The sequence below is a fragment of the Micromys minutus genome (genome assembly GCF_963924665.1).
Source record: "Micromys minutus genome assembly, chromosome: 17".
Classification (NCBI taxonomy): domain Eukaryota; kingdom Metazoa; phylum Chordata; class Mammalia; order Rodentia; family Muridae; genus Micromys; species Micromys minutus.
Window position 1 is genome coordinate 20,311,641 of NC_137952.1, and position 12,004 is coordinate 20,323,644.

Here is a 12,004-nt window from a genome sequence, read left to right on the forward strand (position 1 = left end):
GTTGCATACAGGAAACTCATCTCAGAGACAAAGACAGACACTACCTCAGAGTAAAACGTTGGGAAAAAACCTTTCAAGCAAATGTCCCCAAGAAATAAGCTGGTGTAGCATTTCTAATATCAAATAAAATCGATTTTCAACCAAAAGTTATCAAAAAAAGATAAAGAAGGGCACTTTTTACTCATTACCGGAAATATCTATCAAGATGAATTCTAAATACTGAACATCTATGCTCCAAATGCAAGAGCACCCACATTCATAAAAGAAACCCTACTAAGGCTCCAAACATATATTGCACCACACACAATAATAGTGGAAGAGTTCAACACCCCACTCTCATCAATGGACATATCATGGAAGCAGAAACTGAACAGAAACACAGTGAAACTAAGAGGTTATGGAATTAACAGAACCAATTGGAATTAACAGACATCTACAGAACATTTCATCCTAAAACAAAAAATATATATATACCCTCTTCTCAGCACCTCATGGCACCTTTTTCAAAATTGACCATATAGTCAGTCACCAAACAAAACTAGCCTCAACAGATATAAGAAGATTGAAATACTCCCCTGCATCCTATCAGATCACCATGGACTAAGGCTGGTCTTTAATAACAAAAAGGACAAAAAAAAAAAAAAAAAGAGCCGGCATACACATGGAAGCTGAACGATGCTCTACTCAATGATAACATGGTCAAGGAAGAAATAAAGAAATTGAAGATTTTTTTAGAATTCAATGAAAATGTAAGCAAAATATACCCAAACCTATGGGATGCAATGAAAGCAGCACTAAGAGGAAAACTTGTGGCTCTGAGTGCCTCCAGATAGAAACTGGAGAAAGCAAACACTAGAAGCTTGACAGTACAACTGAAAGCTCTAGAACAAAGAAAAGCAGATGCACCCAAGAGGAGTAGACAAAAGGAAAAAAATCAAACACAGAGCACAAATCAAACAAGTAAAAATAAAAAGAACCATACAAAGATTGAACAAAACCAAGAGCTGGTTCTCTGAGAAAATCAACAAGAGTGATAAACAACTAGCCAAACTATCTAGAGGGCACAGAGAAAGTTTTCAAACTAACAAAATCAGAAAAGAAGGGGCAGACATAACAACAGAAACTGAAGAAATTCAAAAAATCATGAGACCCTACTATAAAAGCTTATACTCAACAAAACTGGAAAATCTGAAAGAAATGGACTGCTTGTAACCCTGGGCAAGTCACTGCATTTCTCTACCCTGGCATCAGCTGCCCAGTGGGGTAGCAAACAGGGTGGGTTCAGCATGAACACTGAGCCTAGTGAACTGTAGGTGCTAAACCTACTACCCAGACAGCAGAAAAGACAGGAGGTTGATGTTTAAGGATCAGGTACAGTAGGGAGAAGTGGGTGGGGGGAAGTAAGTAGAATAGCACTGGCTAGCTGCTGCTGCTGCTCTTCTTCCTCCTCCTCCTCCTTCTCCTCCTCCTCCTCCTTCTCCTCCTCTTCCTTCTCCTCCTCCTCCTCCTCCTCCTCCTCCTCCTCCTCCTCCTCCTCCTCCTCCTCCTTCTCCTCCTCCTCTTCCTCCTCCTTCTCCTTCTCTTCCTTCTCCTCCTCCTCCTCATTCTCCTCTTCCTCCTCATTCTCCTCCTCCTCCTGTGCCTCCTCCTCCTCCTCCTCCTCCTCCTCCTCAGCAGCTGCCTTGTTAGCTAGGCCCTTGGCCTTCTATGTAGCTGCCCTGCTGTCTGTCTCCTTTGCTTTGTCTTTGTCCTCTTTGGCTGCCTCAACAAGTGTTTTGGAATGGGCTGTCACCTTGTAGCTCAGCCAAGAAGTACTCAAAGCCCTTCTTGGTTACATTCCTTTTGAATAGAGCACCAAATTCCTAGACAGCTAAGGAGATACCAAATGAGCTGGAGACCTAAGCTTTCTGACAGATTTCAGTCTTGCCTCGATTGTCAGAGTCCACTAAGTAAACATAATGGTTCTTTCACCATCATCAGCTAGGAGTGGTTGCTGTTCCATGTCAAGGTGGGGATGGTCTGGTTTTACTGGTTTACAATAGAGTGCTCCAGAATGCACACCAAGTGAGCAGTGTTGGCAGAACTCTGCCGAACAAGTCATCCTGTTGGTTTTGGTCAGAAGTCTCAGGACCAAAGCTTCTGGTCATGCCTGGGTCATCTCCAGGTGGTATTTCTTGGTTTAAGACATGTTTGATATAGGTGCTCTAGTACTATTGCCAGAAAACAAGGAACTTTTGGTCCCAGAAGCATCTTCTAGCTCAAGAAATATTCCATTGTGGTCCAGGCCAAGACAGGCTCAGCACTCACACAGCCTCAGGAGGCCAGGGACCATGGGACTCAGCGCATGGTTGAGGTGTCAACTGTGAAGTCATAAAAGGTACAGTTTACATTAACAAGTGACCCAAATACAGAGCTGGACAGAACCAAACCAGTAAGTCTATAGTTACTGAACTGAACTAACATCAATACAGTCAAAATAAAGCCGGAGATCAGAATTGGCTTTAGAATCAAACTCGCAGACTTTCTTGATAAACAGAAGAGTGACCTTCTGCAGTTGGAAATGAGGCTCTCGCCTGGCAAAGGGCAGAGACTTCGAAGTCCCTCCTGAGCAGGTAAAGGAATAAGTGACAAAGTCTCCTTCACTGAAGTTATTTAAGTATTTTACCACTTTACATGTAATATTCATATATTAAAAAAACTTTAAGTGCTTTTCTACAATTTAAAAATCTAAAGAATTCAAAAATAAGGCATTCAGTATTTGAAAAAAGTACAGATTTAGGAAATGTGTATATTCTATCATGAAAACTCCACACCAACATTATACACTTGGGAAAAAATACAAACAGAATAGATGACAAAATTATGCAGCAATAACTTAGTTCACACCATGCAATAAAAAGTACATTAATCAAGGTACACAAGCTTTTGTAGGTTCTAAACTAAAGAACTTTTTCTCTTTTTCTCTGCAGAATCCTTAAAACTTGCTAGCCTTCCTACTGGGACGTGAGTTATACACAGTAATGATGAAAGACAGACAGACCAGGTGTGTATTATGAGTCATTCCAGCTCCGCTCCACGATGGCCGAAACCTCTTCTCATACTCCCTTTGTTCTCCTGATGAAGCTGTACCACTTGGCTATTGGCACAACTGTTTAGATTGGGCTCATCCAACAGAGGCTGAATTGAAGTTAAGACGGACAAGACAGCATATGTGGGACTCCATCGATCCTGCAGGATATCTAAACATGTGCTACCATCAGCATCCACATTTGGATGAAACATTTTGGACAAAAAACTAACAGTTGGTGGTTTATTTGGATATTCTTCAAAAAATTCTATTACTAGTTTAAAAGTACCCAATGATAACTGTTCTATGCATGATGTTTTCAGATGGTGTACCACTGACCCCCACAGGTGGGTCCTCTTGCAATGACTTGAAATCCCTCAAGAGCCTCCTATGGGCTGGAGTTGACATGCTCCACAGCTGCCCCATGGTCAGTCCGAAAGAAAAGAATCCTGTTCAGTCCTACCCCACCCTCCCCACCCCCAGTGCAGCAGCCAAATCACTCAAAATGACCCTATTTTTAAATGATGTCACTATCCCCATGTAGTGATAGGAATTGAAACCACTAAATTCAGTAATTGTTCCAAGTCACATTATTAGTATGTTCAGTAGATTTGAACCTGGATGTGGTGCCATCTAGCAACATTGTTCCAAACACAGGCTGACAAGTAGTAGTGCCAGATGATTAGCATAATGTTGTTTAACATTGTTAATAATGTTTCAATAATGATGTTGGAGATGTTTAATGGTGATGGTGGTCGTGGTGGATGGTGGTGGTGATGGTGGTTGCTGTGGGTGGTGGTGGGTGGTGGTAGTGATGGTTGTTGTTGTAGGTGGTGGTTGTAGTGGTGGGTGGTGGTGGTGGTGATGGTGGTGATGGTGGTGGTAGGTGATGGTGATGATAATGGTTGTTGGTGGTGGTGGTGGATGGTAATGGTAGTGGTGGTGATGGTGGTAGTGGTGGTACGGATGTTGGTGGTGGAGATGGTGGTGGTAGTGGGTGGAGGTGACCGTAGTGAGTTGTGGTGGTGATGATGGTGGTGGTAGTGATGGTCATGGTGGTAGTACTGCTTCTGCTGTGATAATGAGACCATAACAAGGCAAGCAGGAGAGAATTTCCAAGCACAGAGGATCTCTTTTTATCAGCAGCAGCATTCCTCTTCTGGCCTAAACGTTAGACAGTCAGTCTGCTCTATCTCTTCTTGTGATGAGGTACCATCTACTACATCGCCACTGGCTTGTGGTCCAAGAACCACACAACTGAAGTCAAACAAATGAGACTTACCCAGGGCACTGCCACTTTTGTTTTCAGACTCCACTGATCAGAGGGTGAAATTGAGTTCAAGTTCCCAGATTCTGAGGGAACTGAGGACTTTCCTCTCATGATTGTTGGTAGCAGGACAAGAACAAATGATTCTGATGAAATTGTAGCTGTGCCTTGGCCTTGATGCTTATGGCCTTATGATTTTTTTTTTCATATGAGTACTTGTAGTGGCATCAGATCTCATTACAAATGGTTGTGAGCTATCATGTGGTTGCTGGGAATTGAACTCAGGACCTTTGGAAGATCAACTGATGCTCTTAACCACTGAGCCATTTCTCCAGCCCGATTTTTTTGTTTAAATAGTTACTAAGATAAAAACTTCAGGACACAGTCAGCTTCTGAGGAGTGCTGTTGTCCCTGACTGATCAGTTTTTGCTGATTAATTCAAATAAAGATCGTGCTTTCCTGGGCTCTTGCAACTGCTTGGGTGGTTTTGGTTTTTCAGCCCTGATACTTCTAGCACTTAAGTGCATTACCACATCTCTCTTGACAGGGTGTAGGGGTGGCAGCTCCTTTCATCCCTTCATTCTCTTCTTGGAAAAATTGGTGCTTATTTGGGCAATTTTCTGAAGCCATTCAGAGCATGTGCTTGAGAAACATCTACTTAGTATGAATTTGAGCTCCTCCATGAATACCGCCATAAATACACTCTGTCTGAAAACAAAGGATAATAGTTTCGCATTATTAGCATCTGCCTGGTAAATGTTGTATAGTTGCTTCCTTGTCCTCACAGAACCCCCAGTGCCTTTGATTCGGTATTGCAGATTCTTCTCCATTCCGGTGGAGACCAACATGTACAGAATGACCTAAACAGCACAACTTTTCTGCAACGTCATAGAAAGTAAGCGAGTTGCTTCATCAGGTAGATCTGTTTTCTGAGGGTTCGATGGTAACAGAGTGTTACTGCCACCTAGTGGACGTCTTTTGAATGACCAGTCAACAAGGTGCTTTATTTTCTCCCTAAGAAACACTTGAAATATGCGCCTTTGAACATTTTATATAAAGGGGAGTGAAGGCGCTGAGATTCTCCAAAACACATGCACCTTCCTTCCTTCTGGACAATGACAATGGAAGCAATAAACGAAGCACAGTCGGTGCTGACAAACTTGGGATCCAAGGATGCTATTCACAGGTGAGAGAGCAAAATAAGTTTTCAAACGGATGCTCAAGACTGACCCGGGCAGTGCTGGGTCTTCACAAACTTTCCAATTTGGAGTCCAGCCCTATACAACTTAGTGCCTGAAGAAGAACCCATGCTACCTGAGTGCCAGAAAACGCCTGTTTTTTTTCTACCAAACTTACCCATCCAATATGGTGCTTCACTCACTACAGCCCACAGTTAAAGAAGAATGACTATTCATCCTCGGGAAGGGAACGTCTGGTGGGAAGAATGATATATCCTTCTAGTGAGTTTTTTTGTTTCTACTTCTTTTTTAAATCCAGTTATGTTATGTAAATGTGCTTTTTTTTCAACTTTAATTTTAAAAAAAACAGAGATACAGGTACAGATTTTTTAAAGCATTTTTGCATAAAACTATATAAATACATTTTTGTCAGTACTTGATTTTTTTAAAGGTTTGATAGTGTGCATTGAAAACTTACTAGTTACAATGAACATAAAGTACATGTAAAACAAAACTTAACATGGAAATAGTCAAAGTTTTTTTGGTATGTAAAGAGTAATTATAACATTGAATCTGTAGATTGATTTTGGTAGGATGGCCATTTTTACAATGTTGATCCTACCAATCCATGAGCATGGGAAATCTTTCCATCTTCTTAGATCTTCTTCAATTTCCTTCTTCAGAGATTTGAAGTTCTTGTCATACAGATCTGGCACTTGCTCAGTTGGGGTCACACCAAGGGATTTCACGTTGTTTTGTGACCATTGTGAAGGGTATCTCTTCCCTAATTTCTTTCTCAGCATGTTTGTCCTGTGAGTAGAGGAAGGCTACTGATTTGTTTGAGTTCATTTTATATCCAGCCACTTTTCTGAACTTGTTTATCAGCTGTAGGAGTTTTCTGGTAGAATTTTTGGGGTCACTTAAGTCCACTATCATGTCATCTGCAAAGAGTGATGTTTTTACCTCTTCCTTTCAGATTTGTATCCCCTTGATTTCCTTTTGCTGTCTAATTGCTCTGGCCAGGACTTCCAGTACTATATTGAATAGGTAGGGGGAGAGTGGGCAGCCTTGTCTAGTCCCTGATTTTAGTGGGACTGCTTCAGGTTTTTCACCATTAAGTTTGATGTTGGCTGTTGGTTTGCTGTATATTGCTTTTATTACGTTTAGGTATGGGCCTTGGATTCCTGCTCTTTCCTAGACTTTTAATGTGAAGGATTGTTGAATTTTGTCAAACGCTTTCATCTAGTGAGATGACCATATGGTTTTTTTCTTTGAGTTTGTTTATATGGTGGATTATGTTGATGGGTTTTCATATATTGAACCATCACTGCTTTCCAGGGATGAAGCCTACCTGATCATAGTGAATGATCATTTTGATGTGTTCAGTTTGCAAAATTTTTAATGAGTATTTTTGCTTCAATGTTCATAAGTGAGATTGGTCTGAAGTTCTCTTTCCTTGTAAGGTCTCTGTATGGTTTAGGAATGAGAATTATTGTGGCTTCGAAAAATGAGTTGGGTAGTGTTCCATTTGAGTCTATTTTGTAGAATAGTTTGGAGAGTATTGGTATTAGGTCGTCAACAAATGTCTGATAGAATTCTGCACTGAACCCATTTCTTTAGGTGTTATGGGATTCTTTAGATGTTTATCTTATCTTGATTTAACTTTAGTATCTGATATCTGTCTAGAAACTTATCCATTTCCTCCAAATTTTCCAGTTTTGTTAAATATAGGCTTTTGTCGTAGGATCTGATGATTCTTGAATTCCCTCGGTTTCTGTTGCTATGTCTCCCTTTTAATTTCTGATTTTGTTAATTTGGATACTCTCTCTGAGCTCTTTAGTGTGGCTAAGGGTTTGTCCATCTAGTTGATTTTCTGAAAGAAGCAGCTCCCGATTTTGTTGATTCTTTGTATGGTTCTTTTTGTTTCTACTTGGTTGGTTTCTGCTCTGAGTTTAATTACTTCCTGCCATCTACTCCTCTGTTTGTATCTGCTTCTTTTTGTTCTAGAGCTTTCAACTGTGCTGTCAAGTTGCTAGTGTATGCTCTCTCCAGTTTCTATGTGGAGGCAGAGCTATGAGCTTTCATCTTACTACTGCTTTCATTGTGTCCCATAGGTTTGGGTATATTGTGCTTTCATTTTCATTAAATTCTAGAAAGTTCTTAATTTCTTTATTGGTTCTTTGACCATGCTATCATTGAGTAGAACATTGTTCAGCTTTCCATGTGTATATGAGCTTTTTGTTGTCTTTGTTGTTATTAAAAACCAACCTTAGTCCATGGTGATCTGATAGGATGCATGGGAGTATTTCAATCTTCTGATATCTTTTGAGCCTTGTTTTGTGACCTACTAGATGGTCAATTTTGAAGAAGGTACTGTGAGGTGCTGAGAAGGAGGCATATCCTTTTGTTTTAGGATAAAATGTTCTATAGATGTCTGCTAATTCCAATTGGTTCATAACCTCTGCTAGTTTCACTGCATCTCTGTTCAGTTTCTGCTTCCATCATCTGTCAACTGATAAGAGTGGGGTGTTGAAGCCTCCCACTATTATTGTGTGTGATGCAATATAATAGCTTTTTTTTTTTTTTAGCTTTAGTAAGGTTTCTTTTATAAATATGGGTACTCTTGTATTTGAAGTATATGTGTTTAGAATTGAGAATTCATCTTGATAGATTTTTCCTGTAATGAGTAAAAAGTGACCTTCCTTATATTTTTTGATAACTTTTGGTTGAAAATCTATTTTATTCGATATTAGAATGGCTTTTCTAGTTTGATTCTTGGGGTCATTTGCTTGAACGGTTTTTTTCTTAGCCTTTTACTCTGAGGTAGTCTGTCTTTGTCTCTGAGATGACTTTCCTATAATATAGCCAAATGCTGGATTCTATGTCTCTTAGTTGGGAAATTGAGTCCATTTATGTTAACAAATATTAAGGAATAGTAATTGTTGTTTCCTGTTATTTTTGTTGTTAGAGGTAGAATTATGTTTGTGTGTCTTTCTTTTGGTTTTCTTGCATAGTTGTTTTCTTGCTTTTCCTAGTGTGTAGTTTCCCTCCTTTTATTGGGTTTTCCATCTGTTATCCTTTGTAGGGCAAGATTTGTGTTCAGATATTGTGTAAATTTGGTTTTGTCCTTGTCTTGGTCTCTCCATTTATTGTAATTGAGAGTTTTTCTGGGATGACATTTGTTTTCTCTTTGAATCTGTATGATGTCTGTCCAGGATCTTCTAGCTTTCATAGTCTCTGTTGAGAAGTCAGGTGTAATTCTGATTGGTCTGCCTTTATATGTTACATGACCTTTTTCCCTTACTGCTTTTAGTATTCTTTCTTTGTTTTGAACATTTGGTGTTTTGACTATTATGTGTCGGGAAGAATTTCTTTTCTGGTCCAATCTATTTGGAGTTCTGTAGTCTTCTTTTATGCTTATGGTCATCTCGTTCATAAGGGTAGGGAAGTTTCCTTCTATGATTTTGTTGAAAGTATTTACTTTGCCTTTTAGTTGATATTCTTTGCCCTCTTCTACACCTGTTATCCTTAGGTTTGTTCTTCTCATTGTGTCCTGAATCTCCTGGACATTTTGGGTTAGGAGCTTTTTGGTTTTTGCATCTTCTCTTACTCTTTTGTCTGTTTTCTATGTTGTCTTTGGTCCCTGAAATCCTCTCTTCCATCTCTTGTAGTCTGTTGGTGATGCTTACATCTGTGACTCCTGATTTCTTTTTTTAGGTTTTCTATCTCCAGGGTTGTTTCTTTTTATGTTTTCTTTATTGTTTCTTTATCTGTTCTCAATTCCATCATCTATTTGGTTGTGTTTTCCTGTAGTTCTTTGAGTGATTTTTCCTGGTTCTCTTGTACTTGTTTAAGGGAGTTATTCACGCACTTCTCAAAAATCTCCACCATCATCATGAATTATCATTTCAAGTCTAAGTCCTGTTTTTCTGGAGTGTTTGGCAATCCACTACTTGCTGAGGTGGGAGAGCTGGGTTCTGATGTTACCAGGTTGTCTTGGTTTCCATTGCTTAAGTTCTTTCACTTTCCATCTTGTTGTCTGTGATTATAGGTGATCTTGTTGTCAGTGACTGGCGCCTGTCTATCCTGTGGATCTGAGGCCCTGTGGGCTCAGAAAGAAAATTGCTTCAGAGTATTCTGCTTTTTGTGGGCAGGCAGTGAGTTCTGATGGCAGTTACTCAGTTCTGTCTTTGTGGGCTCAGGTGTGGGATCTCTTATGCAGCTGTTCTAGGAGCTCAGCATTTGCATATAGGTCCTAAGTCCTACTGGCAGAAACCTGGCTCTTTCTCTATGCCAAAAAGGACCCTTTTCCAGAGAGCATGACACTCTCTGCTCTCTGAGAACCCCTGGTGTGCCCTCCCTGGGCCTATGTGTCAGGCTCATCTCTGGTCCAGGTGTAAAAGCACCTGTGGAGCTAATCTTCAAGCATTACCTTTCCTAGGCAGATCCTGAGACTGGAAGACAGAGACCAGGCCCTCACTGTGGAACAGAAAAGACCCTTTTATCAAGAGCACAGCACCCTCTGCACTCTGAGAACTCCTGGCACAACCTCACTGTGTCTGTGTCCCAGGCTCTCTGCTGGTCCAAGTGGAAAAGAGCCTGTGAGTCTGGACCCCAAGCACAGCCTTTCAGGGCAGATCCCAATTCTTGCTGACAGAGGCTTGGCCCTCACTGTGGGCTGAAAAGGACCCTTTCCCACAAGCACTGCCAAGTGCTCTCTGCACTGTGGGTACTCAGGGTGCAACCTCACTAGGCCTCGTGAATGTGCTTTTGTTTCTATCACAGGTGTGGGATATGGGGGTGCTTCAGATTATCCACAGAAACTGACTGTGATTTGTCTCGTGCTCTGGTAGGGGCATGAAAGTCCCAGCTAAGGGTAGTTTGGAATTCTGGTGACTCTAGACGAGGTGGTTGCTGCTCCCCCTGCTGGTCCTCACTGCTGCTGGCTCCTGCTTTGCATTTGCTGTTTTCTGCTTTTGCTGAATTTCTGGTTGGAGATACCCTAAGAAAATTGGATTTGCTCTTAGAAACTCAATGCCCCTAATCAGCAGAAAGTAGCCTAAAGAGATCTAGGCCTCCCTTCCCTTCTAACCTTCTTTCTTACCTACCTAGTTTTGGGTTGGTTATGCATTGGGGTATAGAGAGGTGGTAGATATAAGAACCCAACAGAAGAGATGCAAAAAGTATGGTTACAGGTCTTCCCAGTTGTTGTGAAAAAAATGTAAATTTCCTTATGGGAGTTAACCTGGCTAACACATATAAAGCACTTGAAGAGCTCAGTTGGTAAGAAAACGTTGCAGGATATTTTTGATCACACTGCAACCCCCAAGATTATGTTGTTTACTGGGAAAACCTGTTTCTAGTTGTAGTATGGCTCAGCCCTAGCACACACCTTTAATCCAAGAGCTTTTTGGGGTATCGTAAACAGGATTAAATAGAGTCAACCATAGGTCAAGGGGCAGATCAAACAACAAGCTGACAAGGTGTGAATATAGGAATAAGAAAACAGAGAGAGTAAGAGGAAATCAGGAGGACAGACGCACAAAAAGTAGAAAGGAGTGTGAAGGGGTTTTGAGACATCATGAAAGAGAACTTTCTTTTGGGATGCTGGCTGTGTAGGAAAGTAAGCTGGGTGCTTTCTATGCCTCTCTGAGCTGGCAGGTTTTCACCCTGAGTCTTTATTGACAAATGGAAGGTTGGTTTTGTTAAAATAACAAACATGTATGGCTCACACAGAAGGACCGGAGTTCAAATCCTTGGCACCCACATAAAACCTGGACATGGCTACAAATGCACCTGTACCTCCAACACTGGGTGAAGAGGCACAGACAGGGGTTGGAAGGAGGAGGGTTCTGGAACTTTCTATCTGCCAGCCTAGTTCGACATTCAGTGAGAGAACCTGTTCCAAGAGAATATATAAAAAGCGATAAAGCAAGATACCTGGTATTCTATTCTGGCCTCCAAACTCTTGTATGGGTGTATGCACCTGCACACATGTGCAAATACATACATACACTCACTATGCACACACTCACACACAAATAAATAATATGGGAGGATTGGTAGGATGGTGAATATTATCAAAACATTGTATAAACTCAAGTAGTAAGCTTTTTTTGGTTTTTTGAGGGTTTTTTTGTTTGATTTAATTTGATTTAGGTTTTTTGTCTGGTTGGTTGGCTGGTTGGTTGGGTCGGGTTCAGTTTGGTTTGGTTTTTTTGGTTTTTCAAGACAGGGTTTCCCTGTGTGGCCCTGGTTTTCCTGAAACTTGCTCTGTTGACCAGGCTGGCCTTAAACTCAGAGATCCACCTGCCTCTGCCTCTCAAGTGCTGGAATTAAAGACATGCCGCACCACAGCCCAGCAATGAATTAAATTTTTATTTACAAATAATAAAAATAAAATAGTTACTGCATTCCGTTTTTGACCCTCTGCCAACAGGATGAACTTTTCAATGAGCAACACAAACCATGATTTGTCTGTTCTCTTCCTAA

General features: G+C 40.8%; 1 pseudogene across 1 annotated transcript; it reads right to left on the reverse strand.

Moving 5' to 3' along the window:
* Window positions 1–3,050: 3,050 nt before the first annotated feature.
* On the reverse strand, window positions 3,051–3,493 carry LOC308431629 (ubiquitin-conjugating enzyme E2 B-like; annotated as a pseudogene). The gene has a single exon. The product of its transcript is annotated as a ubiquitin-conjugating enzyme E2 B-like (transcript).
* Window positions 3,494–12,004: the final 8,511 nt, after the last annotated feature.